This window comes from Meriones unguiculatus, chromosome 1 (genome assembly GCF_030254825.1).
Source record: "Meriones unguiculatus strain TT.TT164.6M chromosome 1, Bangor_MerUng_6.1, whole genome shotgun sequence".
NCBI classification, from domain to species: domain Eukaryota; kingdom Metazoa; phylum Chordata; class Mammalia; order Rodentia; family Muridae; genus Meriones; species Meriones unguiculatus.
This window is the reverse complement of record NC_083349.1, coordinates 85,386,954-85,411,352: the sequence shown is the minus strand read 5'-3', so window position 1 is coordinate 85,411,352 and position 24,399 is coordinate 85,386,954.

The following is a 24,399-nucleotide window of genomic DNA, read 5'->3' as shown; positions in this document are numbered from 1 at the left end:
TCCAGCTTGATTCTTATGTTCATTTGCTTGGAAAACATTTTCCAGCCCTTTATTCTAAGGTAATATTTATCATTATTGCAAAGGTATGTTTCTTTTCTTTTTTTTCATTTTATTAATTACACTTTATTCATTTTGTATCCCCCCATAAGCCCCTCCCTCCTGCACTCCCGATCCCACCCTCCCTCCCCTTTCTGCATGCATGCCACTCCCCAAGTCCACTGATAGGGGAGGTTCTCCTCTCCTTTCTGATCTTAGTCTATCAGTTCACATCAAAAGTGGCTGCATTGTCCTCTACTATGGCCTGGTAAGGCTGCTTCCCCCTCAGGGGGAGGTGATCAAAGAACAGGCCAATCAAATTATGTCAGAGGCAGTCCCTCTTCCCATTACTATGTAACTGACTTGGACACTGAACGGCCATGGGCTACATCTGTGCACGGGTTCTAGGTTATCACCATGAATAGTCCCTGGTTAGAGTATGAGTCTCTGGGAAGTTCCCTGTGCTCAAATTTCCTTGTTCTGTTGCTCTCTTTGTGGAGGCCCTGTCCTCTCCAGCTCTTACTATTTCCCACTTCTTACATAAAATTCCATTCACTCTGCCCAACAGTTGACCATCAGGCTCAGCATCTGCTTTGATAGTCTGTAGGGCAGAGACTTTCAGAGGCCCGCTGTGGTAGGTTCCTAGTTTGTTTCCTGTTTTCCTCTTCTGGCTTTCAGAAGCCCTCTGAAGAAGCTTCCTAGGTTGTTTCTTATTTTCTTCTTCTTCTGATGTCCATCCTCTTTGACTTTCAGGATGAGGATTGACCGTTTTAGTTGGGTCCTCTCTCTTGCTTAGTTTCTTTAGATGCACAGATTTTAGTGGGTTTGTCCTATGTTGTATGTCTATATGAGTGAGTATATACAGTGTGTGTCTTTTTGCTTTTTGGGACAATTCACTAGGGATGATCCTTTCCAGGTCCCACCATTTACCTGCAAATTTCATGATTTCCTTATTTTTCATTGCTGAGTAATACTCCATTGTATAGATGTACAACAATTTCTGCATCCATTCTTCAGTTGAGGGGCATCTGGGCTGTTTCCAGCTTCTGGCTATTACAAATAAAGCTGCTACAAACATGGTTGAGCAAATGTCCTTTTTGTGTACTCGAGCCTCTTTTGGATATGTGCCCAGGAGTGGTATGCCTAGTTGTCTGAGAAAGTGCCAGACTGATTTCCAGAGTGGTTGTACAAGTTTACATTCCCATCAGCAGTGTAGAAGGGTTCCCCTTTCTCCACAACCTCTCCAGCATGTGTTGTCACTTGAGTTTTTGATCTTGGCCATTCTGATGGGTGTAAGGTGAAATCTCAGGGTTGTTTTGATTTGCATTTCCCTAATGGCTAATGAGGTTGAACATTTCTTTAAGTGCTTCTCTGTCATTCAATATTCCTCTCCAGAGAATTCTCTGTTTAGCTTTGTTCTCCATTTTTTTTATGTGGATTACTTGGTTTGCTGCTTTTCAGCTTCTTTAGTTCTTTATATATACTGGATATGAGTCCACTATCAGATAAAGGGTTGGTGAAGATTCTTTCCCAATCTGTCGGTAGTCTCTTTGTTTTGATGACGGTGTCCTTTGCTTTGCAGAACCTTTTCAGTTTCATGAGGTCCCATTTATTGATTGTTGTTCTTAGAGCCTGTGCTGTTGGTGCTCTTTTCAGGAAGTTTTCTCCTGTACCAATGAGTTCTAGGGTATTTCCCACTTTTTCTAGCTGATTTAATGTGTCTGGTTTTATGTTGAGTTCTTTGATCCACTTGGACTTCAGTTTTGTGCAGGGTGATAAGTATGAATCTATTTTCATTTTTCTACATGTAGACATCCAGTTGGACCAGCACCATTTGTTGAAGATGCTATCTTTTTTCCATTGAATGGTTTTGGCATCTATGTCAAAGATCAGGTGTCCATAAGTGTGTGGGTTTATTTCTGGGTCCTCTGTTTGGTTCCATTGATCCACTATTCTGTTTCTATGCCAGTACCATGCAGTTTTTAAAACTGTTGCTCTATAGTACAACTTAAGATCAGGGATGGAGAAACCTCCAGAAGATCTTTTATTGTAGAGGATTGTTTTAGCAATTCTTGTTATTCCATATGAAATTGAGAATTTTTCTTTCCAGGTCTGTAAAGAATTGTGTTGGTAATTTGATGGGAATTGCATTGAATCTGTAGATTGCTTTTGGTAAGATGGCCATTTTTACTATGTTAATCCTGCCAAGGAATGAGCATGGGAGATCTTTCCATCTTCTGATATCTTCTTCTAATTCTTTCTTCAGAGACTTGAAATATTTTTTCATACAAGTCTTTGATTTCCTTGCTTAGGGTTACTCCGAGGTACCTTATGTCATTTGTGGCTATTGTGAAGCGTGTTGTTTCCCTAATTTCTTTCTCAGCCCTTTTGTCTTTTGTATACAGGAGGGCTACTGATTTTTTTGACTTGATTTTTAATCACCTGGGCCACTTTGCTGAAGGAGTTTATCAACTGTAGGAGTTCCCTGGTAGAGTTTTTGGGGTCACTCACGTATACTATCATATCATCTGCAAATAGTGATAATTTGACTTCGTCCTTTCCAATTTGTATCCCCTTGATCTCCTTCAACTCTCTTATTGCTCTAGCAAGGACTTCCAGAACTATGTTGAAGAGATATGGAGAGAGTGAGCAGCCTTGTCTTGTCCCTGATTTCAGTGGGATTGCTTTAAGTTTATCTCCATTCAGTTTGATGTAGGCTATAGGTTTCCTGTATATCGCCTTTACTATGTTTAGATATGTGCCTTGTATCCCTAATCTCTCCAATACTTTAAACATGAATGGATGTTGGATTTTGTCAAAGGCTTTTTCAGCATCTAGGGAGATTATCATGTGGTTTTTTTCTTTCAGTTTGTTAATATGGTGGATAATATTGATGGATTTCCATATATTGAACCACCCCTGCATACCTGGGATGAAGCCTACTTGGTCATGCTGGATGATATCTTTGATGTGTTCTTGGATTCAGTTTGTGAGTATTTTGTTGAATATTTTTGCATCAATGTTCATAAGGGAGATTGGCCTGAAATTCTCTTTTTTGGTTGGGTCTTTGTGAGGTTTAGGTACCAAGGTGACTGTGGCTTCATAGAATGAGTTTGGTAATGTTGCTTCTGTTTCGATTTTGTGGAATAGTTTGAAGAGAACTGGAGTTAGCTCTTTTTTGAATGTTTGGTAGAATTCTGTGCTGAAACCATCAGGTCTGGGGCTTTTTTTGGATGGGAGACTTTCAATGACTGCTTCTATTTCCTTGGGGGATATAGGACTATTTAATTGATTTACCTGGTCCTGATTTAGCTTTGGTAAGTGGAATCGATCAAGAAAATTGTCCATTTCATTTAAATTTCAAATTTTGTTGCATATAGGCTTTTGAAGTAAGTCCTAATTATTGTTTGAATTTCCTCAGTGTCTGTAGTTATGTCCCCCTTTTCATTTCTGATTTGGGTGGTGTCTCTCTGCCTTTTAGTTAGCTTGGCTAAGGGTTTGTCTATCTTGTTGATTTTCTCAAAGAACCAGCTCTTGGTTTCATTGATTCTTTGAATTGCTTTATTTGTTTCTAATTGATTGATTTCAGCCCTGAGTTTGATTATTTCCAGCCGTCTACTCCTTTTTGGTGTGTCTGCTTCTTCTTTTTCTAGGGTTTTTAAGTGAGCCATTAAGTTGCTTGAATGTGCTGTCTCAAATATTTTCTTGAAGGCACTTAGTGCTATGAACTTTCCTCTTAGCACAGCCTTCATTGTGTCCCACAAGTTTGGGTATGTTGTGTCTTCATTTTCATTGAGTTCTAGGAAGATTTTAATTTCTTTCTTTATTTCTTCCCTGACCCAGTTGTCTTTTAGTAGCAAGTTGTTCAGTTTCCATGTATGTGTAGGCTTTTTGCTGTTTCGGTTGTTATTGAGGTCCAGCTTTATTCCATGGTGATCAGACAGGATACAAGGGATTGTTTCAATCTTCTTGTATCTGTTGAGGCTTGCTTTGTGACCAACCATATAGTCTATTTTGGAGAAGGTTCCATGAGGTGCTGAGAAAAAGTAAATTCTTTTGTGTTTGGGTGTAAGGTTCTGTAAATGTCTGTTAGGTCCATTTGATTCATGACCTCTGTTAGAGATATTGTTTCTTTGTTTAATTTCTGTTTAGTTGACCTGTCCTTTGTTGAGAGTGGGATGTTGAAGTCTCCCACTATTTGTGTGTGGGGATCTATGTGTGGTTAAGTTTTATCAATGTTTCTTTCACAAATGTGGGTGCCCTTGTATTTGGGGCATAGATGTTCAGGATTGTGATGTCTTCTTGGTGGAATTTTCCCTTGATGAGTATGAAGTGTCCTTCCCCATCGCTTTTTATTAATTTTAGTTGAAAGTCTATTTTATCAGATATTAGAATGGCTACTCCTGCTTGCTTCTTGCATCCATTTGCTTGGAAAGCCGTCTTCCATCCCTTTACTCTCAGGTAATATCTATCTTTGTGACTTAGGTGTGTTTCTTGTATACAACAGATTGCTGGGTTTTGTTTACGCATCCATTCTGTTGGTCTCTGTCTTTCTATTGGAGAATTAAGTCCATTGATATTGAGAGAGATTAATGAGCAGTGGCTGTTAAATCCTTTGACTTTGATGTTGACTGTGGTCATATGGTTGTGTGCTTGGTTGCTTTTTCTTTTCTGTAGTGGGGTTATTTATTTCCTGTGTTTTCTTGGATGTAGCTAGTTTTCTTGGGTTGTATTTTCCCTTCCAGTGTCTTCTGTAATGCTGGATTTGTTTGTAGGTATTGTTGAAATTTGTTTTTGTCATTGAATATCTTGTTTTCTCCATCTATGAGGACTGAGAGTTTTGCTGGGTATAGTAGCCTGGGCTGACATCTGTGTTCTCTTAGGGTCTGCATGATATCAGTCCAGGCCCTTCTGGCTTTCATAGTCTCTGTTGAAAAGTCAGGTGTGATTCTAGTGGGTTTGCCATTATATGTTACTTGGCCTTTTTCTCTTGCAGTTTTTAGTATTTTTTCTTTGTTCTGTATACTTACAGTTTTGATTATTATGTGGTGGGTGGATTTTCTTTTCTGGTCTAATTTATTGGGTGTTCTATAGGCCTCTTGCATTCATATTGGCCTCTCCTTTAAGTTGGGGAAATGTTCTTCAATGATTTTGTTGAAGATATTTTCTGGGCCTTGGAGGAAGGAATCTTATTTTTCCTCTATTCCTATTATTCTTAGCTTTTGTATTTTTATGTTGTCTTGAATTTCTTGGACGTTCTGTGTCAGGAATTTTTTAGATTTAACATTTTCTTTGACAGATACATCTATTTCGTCCATTGTATCTTCCACACCTGAGATTCTTCTTCAAATTCTTTTAGCCTATTAGTTATGCTAACCCCTGTAGTTCCTGCTTTCTTCCCTAAGTTCTTATTCTCCACAATTTCTTCCATTTGTGTTTTTTTTTTTTTTTTTTTTCCAATTCTATCTTCAGGTCTTGAGCTATTTTGTTGGTTTCCTTCAACTGTCTGACTGTATTTTCATGTTTTTCCATCAATTCCTTCAGCTGTTTATTTGAGCAATCCACTGTTTATTTTATTTCATTCAGTGATTTAAGCATTTCCTCTCTAAAGGCCACAGACTGTTTGGCTGCATCTTCCTCTATTTCCTTTCGTATTTTATTTGTTTCCTCTGTTATCTTCCTCATGAGCATAAATGTTAGGTCATCTCCTTGAATTTCAATTATGCTGGGGTGTCTAGGTCTATTTGCCCCTGGATAACTGGGTTCTGGAGATACCATATTGCTCTGGCTTATGTTGGTTGAACTTTTACGCTGTCCTCTACCCATTGGACTATCTTAGTTGTTTGAACTTAGTTTCTGGTTGTTCCTGGAGTCTTGTAGTGGAGAGAATCCCTTTGGCAGGCAGATGTTTTTTCCTGAAGGAAGCCTTCTCAGCTTTTTGGGTATAGTCACTGGATGGCCAGTGTTTTTCAGGAGTTGCTACAGCTTACCTCAGGCATAGAGACCTGGGCGGTAACTGTGGTCCTGATTAGTCAAGAGGGCTCTCCTCTCACCGGGAGAAATCCTGGAGACAGCTGTCCTCCTTCTGGTTTTCTTGCTGTAAAGTTAGTGGTCAGCTGCTCTAACCTGTGTGTCCCGTGGTTTGGTCGGTCTTGTTAGGGATAACTGGTTGCCCCTTGGAGCAGTATCTGGGGGTTGATCTCAGGGTTCCCGGTCTTTTGTAGGTCTGAGGTTGGGGCTCTGTGCCCCAGAACCCAAGAGGTAATCTGTGGCAGGTGAATACTGCTCTCCTGGTAAAAGCAGGTTATCTGGGGTACAGCAGTTCCCTGAGTTGGGCCAGTCTGTGGGACCTTTTCCGGGGATATACTGGGTTGCCTAAGTCCATCCCCTTTGCTTTGTTCCTTGTTCCTTGTAAGGGTTTCTCCAGACAGTGACTCTAAGACTCTGGTGTCTTGGGGCACACAGTTCTGTCTGTAAGGAGTAGTTGGTACAAAGCAGGCCTTTGGGCTGGTGGAGCGTGCATCTGCCTGCTATTCTGTGGGGGCTGGGTTCCCAATATCTCTGTGCTCCCTACTTGGGCCCGGATCTGTGATGGCTGGGCGTACTCGCCTGTTTGCAGTCTGTTAGACTTTCCCCAGGCACAGCCTAGGTGACCCCAGCAGCACGGTTTCTGGTTTCTTCCTTCCCTGTGGGGCCCTTTCCGGGCATGGGTTCCCAGTCCTTGTTGCACTGGGGCACGCAGCTGGTCTGTACAGGTGAGCTGGGCGTGCAGCTCTCAGCGTGGTGGGAGAACAGTTGCTATGGCAGTGGGTACCCGAGGTCCATGAGACCTTCCAGGGAAAGACTGGGTGACCCATGATCAGACTCGCAACTTTGCTTCCTCGTGAGGTTTGCTTGCGACTGGGACTCCCAGTCTCAGGCACCCTTGTGCCCACCGATCAGCCTGGGAAAGTGATCAGGACAAACAGGCTTGCGGCTCCAGTCCCGGAGACCCAAAGCCCGTGTTATCAGGGATTTCCTCCGGGTTCTGGCTGGGCAGCCGAGACTGGACCCGACGGAGTCCCATGCCGTGGGATCCTCCCCTCACCTGAGAAACACGATCGCTGCAGTTTTAGGGCCCAGAGTTCAGTCTCCTGGTCACTGCAAGGAGAGTGCTGTCTAGCTTCTCAGAGGCAGTGGTCTCCCAGCGCTGCCATCTTGGCTCCCCCCGAGGTATGTTTCTTGTATGCAAGGGAATGATGGGTCCTGTTTATGCATACATTGTGCTAGTCTGTGTCTTTGTCTTGGGCAGTTCAGGCCATTGATTTTGCGAGAGAATCATGATGAATTGTTATACTTCCTGTTATTTTGAAGTTGGTGGTAGAGTGTGTGTGCATGCTTCCTTTCTTTTTTCCTAATTAATTTATTTTTAATTAATTACAATTTATTCATTTTGTATCCCAGCTGTAGCCCACTCACTCCTTTCTTCCTCCCTTTGCTTTTCTCATGCCCCTCCCCAAGTTCAGAGATAGGGGAAGTCCTCCTCCTCTTCCATCTGATCTTAGCCTTTCAGTTCTCACCAGGACTGGCTGCATTGTCTTCTTCTGTGGCCTTGTAAGGTTGCTCTGCTACTCAGGAGGAGGTGATCAAAGAGCCAACCATTGAATTCATGTCAGAGACAGATCATGTGCCCCTTACTAGGGATCCCTTTCTTTAGGTCTGGAAGTTGTGGGTTTATTTGCTTCCTTGGCTTTTGTAGGTGTAGTGAAGTTTTTTGTTTTGTTTTGTAGTAGGGCTGAGTTTGTGCCTAGGTACTGGTTTGGTTTTTTTTTTTTTTGTTTTGTTTTGTTTTGTTTTGTAACCATTTTTATTTTTCTATTTTTATTTATTATAATTTATTTATTTTGTATCCCAGCTGTAGCGCCGTCCCTCCTCCCCTCCCAATCCCCTCCTTGGTTTTGTCATGGAATAGCCTGTTTTCTCCATCTATAGTGATTGAAAGTTTTGTGGGTATAGTAGTCTGGATTGACAACTATGCTCTCTTTGTGTTTGCATGTAATCAGGCCCTTCTGCCTTTCATAGAGAAGCCAGGTGTAATTGGAGAAGTCAGGTATAATTCTGATAGCTTTGCCTTTATATGTGACTTGGCCTTTTTCCCTTGTGGCTTTTAATATTCCTTCTTTGTTCTATACATTTAGTGTTCTGTTTATTACATATGTGATAGGAGGATTTTCTCTTCGGGTCCAATAATTTGGTGTTCTGTAGAATTCTTCCATGTTTATAAGTATTTCTTTCTTTAGGTTGGGAAAGTTTTCTTCTATGATTTTGCTGAAAATATTTTCTGGGCCTTGGAATTGGGATTTTCTCATGTTTGGTCTTTTCATATTGTCCCAGATTTCTTGGATATTATGTGTCAGGAACTCTTTAGATTTAATTTTCTTTAACTGATGTATCAATTTCATGAATCATATATTTTATATATGAAATATTTTGAATGAACACTAGTTGCTTCTCTTTTTTCTTGTTATTTGTGAAATTCAAAATTCAAAATTCAAAATTCAAGCATTGTTTAGTTTCAGTTTTCTCATCTAAAACCAAAATATCATAATGACTACTTCTAAAGTGTGTTAAAGAAATTAAGAACATATTGACCAGGCAACATTAAATGAATTAATGCTTTTAGTATAAAAAAAAATTCCTTCTCACTGTGGTTTCCAAGATGCTATTTTCTTCTAAAATCCAAAGATAATTGGAGTTCTTTTTATGATTCTCTAAACACTCTCTAATGTTTAGGGAGACTTCAAGCATTCGCTTTAGAAAATATGTTTACTTCAATAGAGACTACTTAAATCTTGGTGTTTACACAAACATCAGTCAAGTATTGTGACAAAAACATTACTACTGCAAAATATGCAATTCTCTATCAGATATAGCTAGACATTGTTAATTAAGAAATAAATAATGCTCCAGGCCTGAAGATTTAACTCAGTATTATGTTTACCCGGCATGTATAAAATCTTTGTATCTTTTACACGTGAGATTCTCTCTTCCATCTTTGGAATTCTGTTATTGAATTTTGTTTTTGCTTGTGTTTGTAGTTCCTGTTCTCTTCCTAGGTTTTCCATCTCAGAGATTATGTTGCATTTTGCTTTCTTTATTGCTTCTATTTCCATTTTTAGGTCTTGGACAATTTTATTAGTCTCCTTTTCTTGTTTGGTTGTATTTTCCTGTGTTTATTTAAGGGATTTACTCAGTACCTTCACCTGTTTAACTATATTTTCTTGTGTTTCTTTAAGAGATTTATTCAGTTTCTTTGCCTGATTAGTTGTATTATCCTATAGTTCTTTAAGGTATTTATTTCCTTCTTTTAAGGCCTCTTTCTTTTTCATTTCTTCAGATTTAAGATTGCTTTCTTGTGATTCTGGTGTGATAGTATATTCAGGGCTTGCTGAGGTGGGATAGCTGGGGTTTGGTGGTGTCATATGGCCCTAGGTGTTGTTAATGGTGTTCTTGTGCTCACCTCTAGCTATACATTTATTTGGCTCTGTTATTAGCATGCTTGGTGGTCTGTGATGGTATTAGGTCTCTGGGGTTGTAGGTAGAGCTGCTGGTCCCACATGGCCTCAGTCCTCTGGTTTTCATGCTTCTGTCTGATTCCTGCTTGTCTCTAATGCCTCAGATTTGAGTGGGTCTTTGTGAATGGCACAGACCTGGGAACAGTTGTTCCCTGATCTGTGCTGTCCCTCAGGGGTAGCAGATTAGTGTGGGTCCCAGTAAAAGTTGAAGGTCGAAGAACTGGGGGGTGTAGTGTGCAGAGAAACTGTAGCACAGAGTACCTTGGGCAGACCTTGGTGGCAGGCTGTGGCAGGCTGTGGCAGGCTGTGGCAGGCCAGTAGATGGAGGTGGAGGTGAAGGCTCTTACCTGCTGCTCTCTGATCCCTGCTGGTCTAAGCGGCTGCAGATAGATGAGGGTCTCAAAAATGTCCCCGGCTAGGGAACTTCTGAGGCCTCAGATCAGTGTGGGTCTCAGGAAATGACGGAGGTTAGGGAACTCCTGCTCTATGATCCCTGTTGTTTTCGGGGACTATAGATCTATGTTGAACCCCAGGAGATGCACAGACCAGGGAAATTCTCCTTTCTGATCTGTGCTGGTCTCAGGGGCTACAGATAGTGTTGGTCCAGGGAAATGGTGTAGGTCAGGGAACTGGGATGTGGAGCACACCGAGGAAGTGAAGCACAGGGGGCCCTGGGCAGAACTGGCCAGTGTTGCTATCAGGCTGTGGCAGGCCAGTTCCTGCAGTAATTCTTATGCTTTCTTCATTGTGTTTTTGTGGGGTTCTCCCTTTCCTCCTTGGTCATTTACCACAGGCTCATGAGGGAAAGGAGAACTACAACTTGTCCCCAAAGAAGGACACCTGTAACCAATGGAGTTTGTGAGTATCACCCTCCTGCCCTTCCAAGGGCACCCACCTTTTCACCTGACCATCCAACCTGAGGATCGAATCAATTGTCCTCTTTCCTTTCTTTGCTTTCCTTTCTGGTTGTGCCTTCAGAAGGGACTAGATACAGTTTTCAGACAACTGAAATCTATTGGTCAGAGCATTTTCCTGACATTGGCCAAAGGTCTTTTTACTATTTTTCCAGACCCTGACAGTCCCGTTGTTTTTTGGCAATAATCGTTTTGCCTTTCATGAAAATCTTGTGACATGGCAACCATTTAAAAGTCTCTGAGACAATTGCCAGACTCTTACATCCATGGAAAAGCTTGTGCTTATTGGAACACTTTCAATCTCCCACTGCAAAATGGCCTCAGGAACATTTAGTGCCACTAAAAATGCTTCCTTTCTTTTTATAATGGGGAACTCAATATCACATGAAAGAGACTTCCAAAACCATTCCATTAGAGCCTTATTTATATCTACAGAACTTAAAAGCTCCCAAAAGAAGGGCCTAGAGTTTTGGAATGGGGTGCTCCAATTTGCATCGTGGGTTGTGTTGGTAGATATTTCCAACCCTGATATCTGAACCCATGTTGCTTACCTGGCTCATAAAAAGGAAGTCCAGGAAGTCTACTTTTGCCCCTCTCCTTTTTCTCCATAGTAGCTGCCATCTGGCAAATCATAGGAAAAAGAAAGAAGAAAGAAAGAAAGAAGAGAGAGAGAGAGAGAGAGAGAGAGAGAGAGAGAAAGAAAGAAAGAAAGAAAGAAAGAAAGAAAGAAAGAAAGAGAAAAGAAACCCAAGTCATCCGAGGAGCACTTGTTAGAGGAAAGAACACAGAAGGATAAAGGGATAGATTCACACAAGGAAAGGAACCGTGTAGACTGTCCAGTGGCTGACCTAGGTGCTCTAGAAAACATAAGGGATTTAATTAGACAGAAGTTACTACACAACCCATAACACCCCTCTCTCCTTTAGTCCCCTCTTCCCCTCTTCTAACCTTCATTGCCTACGAAAGACAAAGACCAAGAAATTAGGACCAAAGCTCTTAAAAATACCCAAATGGGCCCTCCCCAACCTTTGATGCCACCATCTATGGCACCACCTATATTTCAGAAACAATTGAAACAATTGTCCCCAGCTCCTTCAGCTAAAATGACCCAGAGATCCAGGACCTCCACCCATAGGGACCTTCCTCGTTAATTTACACTTACCAAGACAATATCCACTGGCTTGGTATACTCTCCTAACAACAGACATAGAAGAGTTGTACTAAGCCATCCACAAGGACAGAATTTATTCCCAATACACCACATCTGTTGGAAGGACCCTATTGCTTAAGGTAGCAATCCTCCCAGTCTGGATAGCCATTCTGAGATCAGGTCTCAATGGAGGACTCCCACTCAGCAAGAGGGTCTCCTGAGCTCTGTCTGACCTCATCTGGAGAGTGTCTTCAGGCATAGATGCCCTTAACCAAGTCTGATATATGGCTTTTGAGAAAGTTCTTTACTAGCTCTCCCTTCCCTAGTCCTACAGGATAATTAGGTACTGTGTTCTCATTCATATGATAGGAACATGCTGTTTATGCAAATCAAGCATCCTTGAATTGCCTAGTTCTAACCATTTGTGTACACCTATCCTGGGAGCCCCCCCACCCACTCCCTTTGTTCTCAGGAATTAAAGTTGAAATATCTCCCTGAAGTCATTCCTGCAAGTCATTTCCATAGTAGTCAAGGACTACTGAGTCCTGCATCTCACTTTCTGCTCCTCATGCTTTTGGGGGCTAGCAGCCAACAGCCACCTTCAGGGAGGAGGAGAACCATACAAATCTATTTTTTAAAGTTTCAATGGCACCCTAGTAACTCCCGAGGTCTTGAGAGATGTATGCTGATCCACTCTCCTCTTTGAACAATGAGAAGATATATTTAGAGATGAATGTCACATATAAGCTAGGAAAAGTGAATCGCATAATCAAAAAATAGGGCCACAACAAAGACAACACCACCCCTACTCCCGTTCAACTAATAAACTGGAATTATGACCAACTGTTTAGCCAGGTAACTTCCCCACAGGGATTCGGCAGGCCTTCTCCTTGCAGGCTGCTTTGAGCAATTTTGCTTAAGTACACTCCAAGCCTGGAACTATTTAAACCCCTGTCTATAGGACCTGGAGAGGGCTCTTCACTGACCTTTCTAAGACAAAAAGAAAATGAGCCCTCCTTTTCACCTCCCAGATTTCACATTAAGGGTGCAAGCCAGTTTAGACAAAGATAACAGACCCTGAGGCCAAAGTGATGCTGGGAGAGAAATAACCCCAGAACACAGACAGATATGCCAAAACTAAAAAATGAACATATGGCATAGAGTTCATGGCTACAGACAATATTGGGACTGCCTCATGTCAAGTCTCCCATCTCTCCTTGCAGCCACAACATGGTCCAATTCAAAATGTTTTAAATGTGGGGAGACCAGACTGGAAGAGAGACTGCCCAGGTAATGGCCCGGCTGCCCTTAAACTTCCTAAGTCATTCTGTTCCTGCTATACAAAAGGCTTTCATTGGAAAAAGGAGTGCAAATCCAAATATGACAAAGATTGCAAACCACTGCTACTTTTATACTCCTTTGTGGAAACTTTCAGCCCCATCAGTAAGAGGAAAAAATTCACAAGTTCACTGGGTTACTATTGTGCTGGAAATACCTCTCCCTACACTTTCGATAAAAAAAAAATTCACAATAAAAATTGTAAATGCCTGGTAGACACAGAAAAGGTAAGACCATCCTGAGACCATCTTAAATTCCCTCACATTGGACCCTTCTACCAGGGCCTCATTTAATGGGATAAGGTGGTCTCTCTGAAGCATTACCCAGGACTTTTCTAAATTGGAAGATCCAGTTGGAACAAATGGGACTATTAGACCTCCAGTGGCCCACTTGGCCAGAAATTTGATGGAGAGAGATAGCATGGAAGATTTAAATATGGTCCTCAATAGTGGAGAAGAGGCAGAATGCCTCCAACTAGAGGATTACCAAAAGTAGCAAGATCAAAGAACCTCTAATTCTGTGTTCCACTGTTGAATATCTTACTCCATGCCTGGAATGGATAATAGAAGATCCTGTCTGGGTGTAACAATAGATTTTAAAAAGGCTCACAACAATTGCTTAAACACCCATTAAACATTGGACATATTCATCCTTCTAGAATCCCCTGGAATGCCACAGTCTTTGTAATTGAAAAAGAAATCTGGGACCTGGACAGTTCTGCAGGATCTAAGAGCAATCAACACAACCATAAACATTTGGAAATCACCTCAATGTGACCTCCCTGTTGCCTCAACAAAACCCTGTAATAACCCATATTAATTTTAGACATTAAAGATTGTTTATTTTCAATACTGCTCTATAAACAAGATTGCAAGTGCTTCACCTTCTCAGTACCTAAAGTCAATAATTCAGGACCAGTAAATAGATATGAGTGAGAGTACTCTGTTAAGAATGGCTAACAACCCTACCATTTTCTAAAAAGCTGTAGCCCACACATTGAAAACCTTCATTAATTCAGGTCTCTATGTATACCATTACATGAATGACCCATTAATATGGCAAGATAAAAGACAGAATAAAAAAACAACTTTAAATCGCTTTAAACAACAAGTCATAGATGGCTGAGAGAGAGAAAGAGAAAGAGAAGATTTATAATAGTAAAATATAAGATCCAACTTGTTCTTTCCATCGTGATTCTAGGAACCAAAATTACCCTAACTTCAGTATGGCCAGCTAAACCTGTTATTAATTAACCTTACCAGTAGCCTTCTTGATCCTGAATAACCTTCAGAGCTTCTTAGGCAACTTTAATTGTCTTAGACTTTGCCTCCCCATATTGATCAGTTAATTATAGCCTCTACTTGACTTACTCAAAGGTGACAAAGACCCCTCCCCTTGTCACTTCTTGACACCAGCAGCCAAACAGACCCTTTATTCTATGAACATTAAAAATGCCTCCCTGGCTCATTATGATTCACAATAGCCAATCCAAGTCCTTATATTCAATTCTGCCCCATTGTAGTTGGAGCCTTATGTCAATCTCAGGGGATTCTAGAATGGCTCCATAGACCAATAGGAGAAACACCTCAATTACCAACTGAGGTTGATGCTTTTTCCATCATCAAGAACAAGAAGAGAGCTTACCTTACAAATTATAGGCAAAACCTCTGAAATGCTTGTTTTACCTTTCCCCCACCCAGACATTCAATGGCTCCTGAGAAAGCATGAGTCTTTGGCAAGTAGCCGCATTGGATTCCAAGGACAGATAGAAAACCACTGTCACACAGACTAATTGCTGGTAAAATTATACCACTGCTTACGTGGTTTCATCCTTGATTATTCTATCAATCCCCTATGCTACTGACCTGCATGACATTTACAAATGGAAGACAAGAAGCTACTGTCAATATATATTGAGGACACACTGATTCTAAGACACACTTTTCTCCTTCACAGATAAATCTGCTCAATTGAAAGAACTTTATGACATCTTTATGGTCCTAACATACCTAAAAAGACCATTTAACATATATTCAGAAACATTTATGAACCCACCCTGTTCCCCTGGCTAACCTGCTATTATTACTGCTATGCCAGGTTCACAGGACCCTCAGACACCACTAGGAGATGACTCAATGCAATTACAAGAGAGTTTTATTATGAGAGCAATCGAACTCGGACCCAAGTCTCTGATGCAGCACTAGAAAAGAGGGACCCTGAGCTCTGAGTGAATAGGATTTTTAAAGGGAATGTCTCTGAGCAGGGGGTTTCCATGGCAGCAAGCAGGGGGGCACAAGTCCTGGCATTACAGAATTGGGTGAAGTTTAGCAGGGCAGGGTGACCTTTTCTGAGGCACACAATCACATTGGCTAAGGCATATAATCACAATGGCTATTTTTTTAAACCACATCTGAAACATTGGGGAGAATTTTCCCGCCCAATTCTCAACGGATTCCCATTGATTATTGCCAGGGAGTTTGTCTCTATTTTGTATGAAGCATTTATTCTGTTATGTTTCCTGAAGGCTGTTGCTAGGAGAGTTAACTTTGTTTTATGCCAGGTGTACATTCTGTGATATTTCCTGGTACCTGAATTCAGTTCCCAGTCAAACTCCTTATTTCAAAATGGAGTTATATTCTGGCTAACTTAAACTCTTCATTACAAGCTTGATGGTAAGCCTCTTTCTTCTTTATTAATAAGAATCTCAAAAACAACTCAAACAAGAACATATTCTATTTTTATAAAGTACTTTGATCTAACCAATCAGCCTTTCACAACCATAATCCTAAGAACTCTAATATACCTCTCTCTTGGAACAATAAAATGAGTTGCCTCTATGAAGCTAACTCTGGAAAATTATCTCTGTCATACTTAAGATTGTCTGAATCATGGTCATTCCTTCTTCTCCCTTTGTCCTTCTGGGTTGGTGCTCAACAAACTCCTAGGGAAAGGAGAACCACATTTCTAATGCTCATGGATACCTTAGCCAGTGATAAGTGTTTGTAATGATTCATATGAGTCACACCATCAAGGACTAATTTTCTTTTAATTGCATCATGTTATAAAGTAATTGTTTCAAGGAGAGATGGATAATTACACTACTCAAGTTTTGTACTTTGTTTCAATTTAACTTTTATTTTTTTATAACTTATTCATTATATATCCCAACTGAAACTCCCTCTCTCAACTCCTTCCAGTCCCAACCTCCCTACCTCTTCCCTCTATCTCCTTCCCCCAGTCCACTGAAAGGGGCAGTTCTCCTCCTCTCTCATTTACCCATAGCTTATCAAGTCTCATCTGGACTGCATGGATCCTTTTCCTCTGTGGGCTGGTGAGGCTATACCACCAGGGGAAAGTGATCAAAGAGCAGGCAACCAAGTTCATGACAGAGGCCCCTGCTCTCCTCAGAAATCCCACATGAAGACTGAGATGCTTATCAGCTACATCTGAACAGTGGGTCTAGGCCCTCTCCATGCATGGTCCTTGGTTGGTGCATCAGTCTCTGTAGGACCACTTGAGCTCAGATTATTTTTTTTAGATTTGTTGGTCTCCTTGTGGGGCTCCTGTTCCCCCTTTTTCTTTTATCCACCCCTTCTCCATAAGACTACCAGTGCTCTGCCCAAAGTTTGGTTTTGAGTCTCAGAATTTGCTTAGATCCCCTGTTGGGTGGAACCATTCAGAGGATCCTCTATAGTAGGCTCCCATATTTTTTTCCTCTCACCTCTTCTGGTGTCTATCCTGTTTGCCATTCTGAATGAGATTTAAGCATCCTCCCTAAGGTCCTCTTTAGTGTTTAGCTTCTTTAGGTCCATAGATTTTAGTATGGACAGCCTATATTAAACAGCTAACATCTGCTTACAATTGAATGTATACCATGCCTATCTTTCTGTTTCTGAGTTATCTTATTCAGGATGATCTTTTCTAGATCTATCCATTTTCCTGCAAATTTCATGATTTCTTTGTTTTTAATGGCTGAGTAGTATTCCATTGTGTAAATGTGCCACAGTTTCTGTATCCATTCCTCCATTTAGGAATACCTAGGATTTTTTCAGATTCTGGCTTTTATGAATAAAACTGCTATGAAAATAGTTGAGTGAATGTCCTTGTTGAATGGTGGGGGATCTTTTGGGTATATGCCCAGGCATGGTATAGCTGGATCTTGAGGTAATGTTATTCCCAATTTTTTTTTAAAGCCCCAGGTTGATTTCCAAAGTGGTTGTACAAGTTCATATTCCCAACAGCAATGGAGGAGGATTCCTCTTTCTTAACATCCTCTCTAGCATGTGTTGTCACTTGAGTTTTTTATCTTAGCCATTCTGATGGATGTAAGATGCAATATCAGAGTTTTGATTTGCATTTCTCTGATGACTAAGGATGTTGGGCATTCCTTTGTTTCTCCACCACTCCTGTTGAGAATTCTTTGTTGAGCTCTGTACCCCATTTTTTTAATTGGATAATTTGGCTTGTTATGTCTAATTTCTTGAGTTCTTTATGTATTCTGGATATTAGCCCTCATCAGAAATAGGTTTGGTGAAGCTCTTTTTCTAGTTTGTAGGCTGTCATTTTTTTTTGTACTTATGTATTGTCTACTAGAAGATCATGTAACTATCATATTTTCAGCTAGAAACAGCACACTAGGTTACATTGACAGGAAAATGGTATCTTACTAAAGAGATTTGCTACCTATATTATCATTTATTCTTCATCTATTTATTATAATTAGATAAATATTCTATGTCCAGACAAAATAATTTATAAAAAAATCATCCATAATATATTATTTGGATTTACTGAACCTAAAAAAGACAACATACTTTAAGGAAATTGAAGTACACATTATTTTTGCTTTCTTTTGAAAATAGACATATACATAATTCTTTAAATGGGTAGTATCTTCCAGTTTGTATTTTAGTGATACTGTGTTTTCTGATAATTTGTTATGTTTTATGGTGAAAAACATTGCTTACAGTGCTTTTCTTCCTATCATATTTTACTGAAATTTTAAAGAATTCTCCACATTCTTAAAGTAATTTGCATATGTATCTTGATTCATATTCCTGATTCAGATCTCAAATATCTAAAGGTCTGTTTTCAGCAAAAATAGCTGAAAAAAAGTGAGAAATGATTAATGAAACATAAATAAAAGTTTTTTTTGTATTTTTTTTTAATTTTTCATCAATTACACTTTATTCATTCTGCATCCCCCCATAAGCCCCTCCCTCCTCCCCTCCCAATCTCACCCTCCCTCCTCCCTCTGCTTGCATGCCACTCCCCAAGTCCACTAATAGGGGAGGTTCTCCTCTCCTTTCTGATCTTAGTCTGTCAGTTCACATCAAAAGTGGCTGCATTGTCCTCTACTATGGCCTGGTAATGCTGCTCCCCCGCCAGAGGGAGGTGATCAAAGAGCAGGCCAATCAGATTATGTCAGAGGCAGTCCCTCTTCACATTACTATGTAACCCAATTGGACTCTGAACTGCCCTGGGCTACATCTGTGCAGGGGTTCTGGGTTATCTCCATGAATAGTCCTTGGTTGGAGTATGAGTCCCTGGGAAGTTCCCTGTGTTCAAATTTTCTTGTTCTGTTGCTCTCCTTGTCTCCTTGTGAAGACCCTGTCCTCTCCAGCTCTTACTATTTCCCAGTTCTTACCTAAAATTCCATTCACTCTGCCCAACAGTTGCCCATCAGGCTCAGCATCTGCTTTGATAGTCTGAAGGGCAGAGGCTTTCAGAGGCCCTCTATGGTAGGTTCCTAGGTTATTTCCTGTTTTCTTCTTCTTCTGATGTCCATCCTCTTTGCTTTTCCGGATGGGGATTGGACATTTTAGTTACGGTCCTCTCTCTTGCTTAGTTTCTTTAGATGCACAGGTTTTAGGGGGTTTGTCCTATGTTGTATGTCTATATGAGTGAGTATATACCATGTGTGTCTTTTTGCTTCTGGGACAACTCACTCAGGATGATCCTTTCCAGATACCACCATTTACCTGCAAATTTCATGATTTCCTTATTTTTCATTGCTGAGTAATATTCTATTGTGTAGATGTACCACAATTTCTGCATCCATTCTTCAGTTGAGGGGCATCTGGGTTGTTTCCAGCTTCTGGCTATTACAAATAAAGCTGCTACAAACATGTACTGGCATAGAAACAGAATGGTGGATCAATGGAACCGAACAGAGGACCCAGAAATAAACCCACACACGTATGGACACCTGATCTTTGACAAAGACGCCAAAATCATACAATGGAAAAAAGATAGCATCTTCAACAAATGGTGCTGGTCTAACTGGATGTCTACATGTAGAAAAATGAAAATAGATCCATACTTGTCACCCTGCACAAAACTGAAGTCCAAGTGGATCAAAGACCTCAACATAAAACCTGACACATTAAATCGGCTTGAAAAAAAAGTGGGAAATACCCTAGAACTCATTGGTACAGAGGAAAACTTCCTGAACAGAACACCAACAGCACAGGCTCTAAGAGCAACAGTCAATAAATGGGACCTCATGAAACTGAAAAGCTTCTGTAAAGCAAAGGACACCGTCATCAAAACAAAGCGACCACCTACAGATTGGGAAAGAATCTTCACCAACCCTTTATCTGACAGAGGACTCATATCCAGTATATATAAAGAACTAAAGAAGCTGAAAAGCAGCAAACCAAATAATCCACTTAAAAAATGGGGAACAGAGCTAAACAGAGAATTCTCTGTAGAGGAATACCGAATGGCAGAGAAGCACTTAAAGAAATGCTCAACCTCACTAGCCATTAGGGAAATGCAAATCAAAACAACCCTGAGATTTCACCTTACACCCATCAGAATGGCCAAGATCAAAAACTCAAGTGACAACACATGCTGGAGAGGTTGTGGACAAAGGGGAACCCTTCTCCACTGCTGGTGGGAATGTAAACTTGTACAACCACTCTGGAAATCAATCTGGCGCTTTCTCAGACAACTAGGAATAGCACTTCCTCAAGATCCAGCCATACCACTACTGGGCATATATCCAAAAGAGGCTCAAGTACACAAAAAGGACATTTGCTCAACCATGTTTGTAGCAGCTTTATAAACAAAAGTTTTAAACTACAAAATGAAACATTGCCTTCTTCCTGAAAATCTTTTCAGTTGTTTATTTTTAGTACTTTAGATTGAGTATTCATAAGATGTGAGAATTGCCTCAGCTGGGGTGTTGTTGTTTTCCAGTTCCTTCCTAAGTTTTAAAAATGCAAACATTTTGTTTTTAAAGCTATACACTCTCTACATCCTCTAAGCCTTAGAACACCTGAGGATCCCTATAACAAATAGTTCAGTTTCTGGCTTTCACTGCCAAACATTAGGGACATGAGTGCTTCCAAATCTCTAAAACTCTTTTTTTTTTCAATGCAGTTTATTCAGGAACCTTGAACAATCCTCGGACCCTGGGGAAAGCCAGCCCACAGCTTAAATAGCCTCTGGGTAGCCAACCCAGACATGCCACGTGGGCAATGCAGATAGGTCCACATACATGGAAGCAAGCCAGATCCTCAGCCTTAGCCAAATGTGGAATTGTTCATGACAGAGAGCACTCACCATCGGGAAGGTGGAAGGCAGAAACCAGCTCCATCTTTAAGGCATAGCATTCCGCAGCACTCTACAGTTCCCCCTTTTTGTTTTAGACGCATCAGGCAAGAGTAGAGGTCTGATCTCTGATATTAGAAATAAATTGGGACTTTGTACAGATGTTCTTTTAGGTGTCATCCACCCAAAGAGCATCAGACCCCTCCGATACCTTTTTCTCAGAGGCGGGACCTGGGGCATCAACCCGCATGCAATCAGACATGCTCTTCTCTGGGTCCAAAGCGGCTGACCCTGAGTGCAGTGCTTAGCCTCGCATCCTGAGCGTAACATTTTAGCATTTTATGGTATCCAACCATGCTTGGGGAGAATGTCCTGCTTCAATGGCTGTAAAGGCCTGAATGATTATGGGTGCATTATGCTGTTGTGAGACTCTAATCTTGCATATATACCACAGGCAAACCAAGGAGACCAACACCAGAAAGCCTGCTAACGCTCCTATGCCCGCCCATTCCTTCAGATGATTCATGGTTGCAGCAATCCATGTTGATAATCCTGTGGCTAGTCCTGCGTCCACTCTGGTAGAATTTATCCATGACAATGGCCACTCTCAGCTGCTCCATCGTAGTATTGAACTCTCCAGTCAAATTACCTAAAATATAGCTCGACAATTGTTTAGACAGATTTGCAGCACAGGAAAAATTCTCATGTTATATGCTAGTGACTCAAAGTCCAGCATATTTTCATTGACAGCCAAGTTGAGCGATTTGCCATAGGGTATCAATTTGCTCCTACACGAGGTCAATCCTCTGATTGAACACCATCAAGCTTCCTTTTAGTTGAGCATTAATTCCTTTATGTACAACTAAGGCATGAGCTACATTGGCTAAATGATTATTCAGGGTCTGAGCAGTCTGCCCAGTATGACTCATGGCTAATGCCCTGTTGGTAGCTCCAACAGCCGCCCATGAGATGGTAGTAACAATGGTGGCTGTAGTTCCAAGATCCCTTTTCTGTCTGAAGAGAGTCATAGCGTGAGGGGCATCAACGGGCACAGGCACCCAGTGAGGCATGCGAGTAACCAGGGCATACCTAAATTTACTAGCATTCCAGCATTGGGCAAAAAAGCAAGTATCATTACCACAATTACTTGGCTCTATCTGGCTAATACTGAATAAAAATGGGGGATATAGACAAACAGGTGTGGGCTTATAGGAAATATTATGAGAAGCCTTAACCCCCTCGTTGGAACCTCCCTAAAGAAAAGGGTGTCTGTAATACAGGTTTACACATGGCAACACTTGAGAAGACATGGTAAGACCAAAAGGTGATGGTGAAAGTAAAACCTTCAGCTCTGAAGTCTTATAAACTTGAGTAATGTGAATCAATTTTGTGACACTTATGGATTATGAACAGATTAGGCTTTGCAGTGAGTCAAATAAAGAACAGGGAGACTAAACTATAACTGAGAAATATACTTTTTGAAAAATATAATATAATAAATATCTTTTTGAAAAAATATAAAAGGAAGCATCAATAAATGATGGATATGCATGTTCACTATTATGGATAACAAACAATTCATTCTTTATTTTTATTGATATTCCAGGTCATATTCTATTATTATTGTTTTTTTGGCATCTTTTATGCCAGTCATTGTCAGGAAAAAAGATGGATTTAAAAAGTCTGACAGTCTGCCTGGTTTCTATTACTGATGAATACCCATGTTACTTTCCATAGATTAGATCTCATATTTATTTAATTTTATATTTACTATCTTTTCTTTGCTACTCTTTTATGCTCTCTATCTATCTATCATCTATCCGTCTATCTATCTATTTATATGTATGTATACCTATGCAATTTAAGGATATGTATTTATTCAGTAATCATGAGATTATGTAGTTGAAAGAAAATAATTTGACAGTGTTAGGGATGAATGGAAAAATACTGTGATAAGTGCTATAATGAGGGAAAAACAAAAAGGATAACAGCTTGTTGGTAGAGCTCAACTAGTTCACCACTTCTAAAAGCTTTGAAAAGCTGCTGTTCTCCAGCATTCCAAGACTTGAGGGCACTCTTGTAATAAAGTACGGATGTCCTAATAAACTACCATAGTTATTTTAGAGAAGCTTTTCGGTTTCATGAGGTACCATTTATTGATTGTTGCTCATAGAGCCTGTGCTGTTGCTGTTCTGTTCAGGAAGTTGTTTCCTGTGCCAATGAGTTCTAGGCTCTTCCCCACTTTTTATTCTAGCCGATTTAGTGTGCCTGGTTTTATGTTGAGATCTTTGATCCACTTGGACTTCAGTTTTCTGCAGGGTGATAAATACGGATCTGTTTTCATTTTTCTGCCTGTAGAGATCCAGTTGGACCAGCACCATTTGTTGAAGATGCTGTCTTTATTCCATTGAATGGTTTTGGACTCTTTGTTAAAAATCAAGTATTCATAGGTGTGTGGGTTTATCTCTGGGTCTTCTATTAGATTCTGTTAATTCACTATTCTGTTTCTATGCCAATACCATGCAGTTTTTATTATTATTATTCCTCTGTAGTACAGCTTGATATCAGGGATGTAGATACCTCCAGATGATCTGTTGTTGTACAGGATCATTTGGAGATTTGAATTTTTGTTTCTCCATATGAAGCTGAGAATCTTTCTGTCAAAGTCTATAAAGAACTGAGTTAGTAATTTGATGGGAATTGCATTGAATCTGTTGATTGCTTTTGGTAGCATGGCCATTTTCTCAATGTTAATCCTACTAATCCATGAGCACAGAGGATCTTTCCATATTCTGATATTTTCTTCAATTTCTTTCTTCAGAGACTTGAAGTTTTTTCAAACAGGTCTGTCACGTACTTGGTTAGAGTCACCCCAAGGTACTTTATGTTATTAGTGACTATTGAGAAGGGTGTTTTTTCCCTAATTTTTCTCATCCTTTTTGACTTTGGTATATAGGAGGGCTTCTAATTTTTTTGTGTGTGTTGATTTTGTATCCAGCCATTTTACTGGAGGTGTTTATCAGCTGAAGGAGTTCTCTGGTTGAATTTTTGGGGTCACTCATGTAAGCTATCATATCATCTGCAAATCGTAAAACTTTGACCTCTTCCTTTCCTATTTTTATTTCCTTGATCACCTTTAGTTGTCTTACTGCTTTAGCTAGGACATAAAGTACTAGGTTGAAGAGATAGGGAGAGAGTGGGCAGCCTTCCTATGTCCCTGATTTCAGTGGGACTGATTTAAGTTCCTCTCCACTGAGTTTGATGTTGGCTATAGGCTTGCTGTCTATTGCCTTTACTATGTTTAGGTGTGTGCCTTGTATCTTTGTACACTTTAAACATGAATGGGTGTTGGATTTTTGTCAAATGCTTTTCGTAGTCTAAGGAGATGATTATGTGTTTATTTTTCCTTCAGATTGTTTATATAGTGGATTACAATGATGGGTTTCTGTATATTGAACCAATCTGGCATGCCTGGGATGAAGCCTACTTGGTCATGTTGGATCATATCTTTTATTTGTTCTTAGACTCAGTTTGCAAGTATTTTATTGAGTATTTTTGCATCAATGTCCATAAGAAAGATACAAAATGACAAAGTAAAGACTGAGAAAGGATCTTCACTAAACCTGTATCTGACAGAGTGCTAATGTCCAGAATATATAAAGAACTAAAGAAGTTACAAAGCAGTAAATAAAGCAATCAATTTAAAAAATGGAGTACAGAGCTAAACAGAGAATTCTCTGTAGAGGAATATAGAATGGCAGAGAAACACTTAAAGAGATGCTCAACTTCCATAGCCATCAGGAAGATGCAAATCAAAATGACCCTGGGATTTCACTTTATACCCATCAGA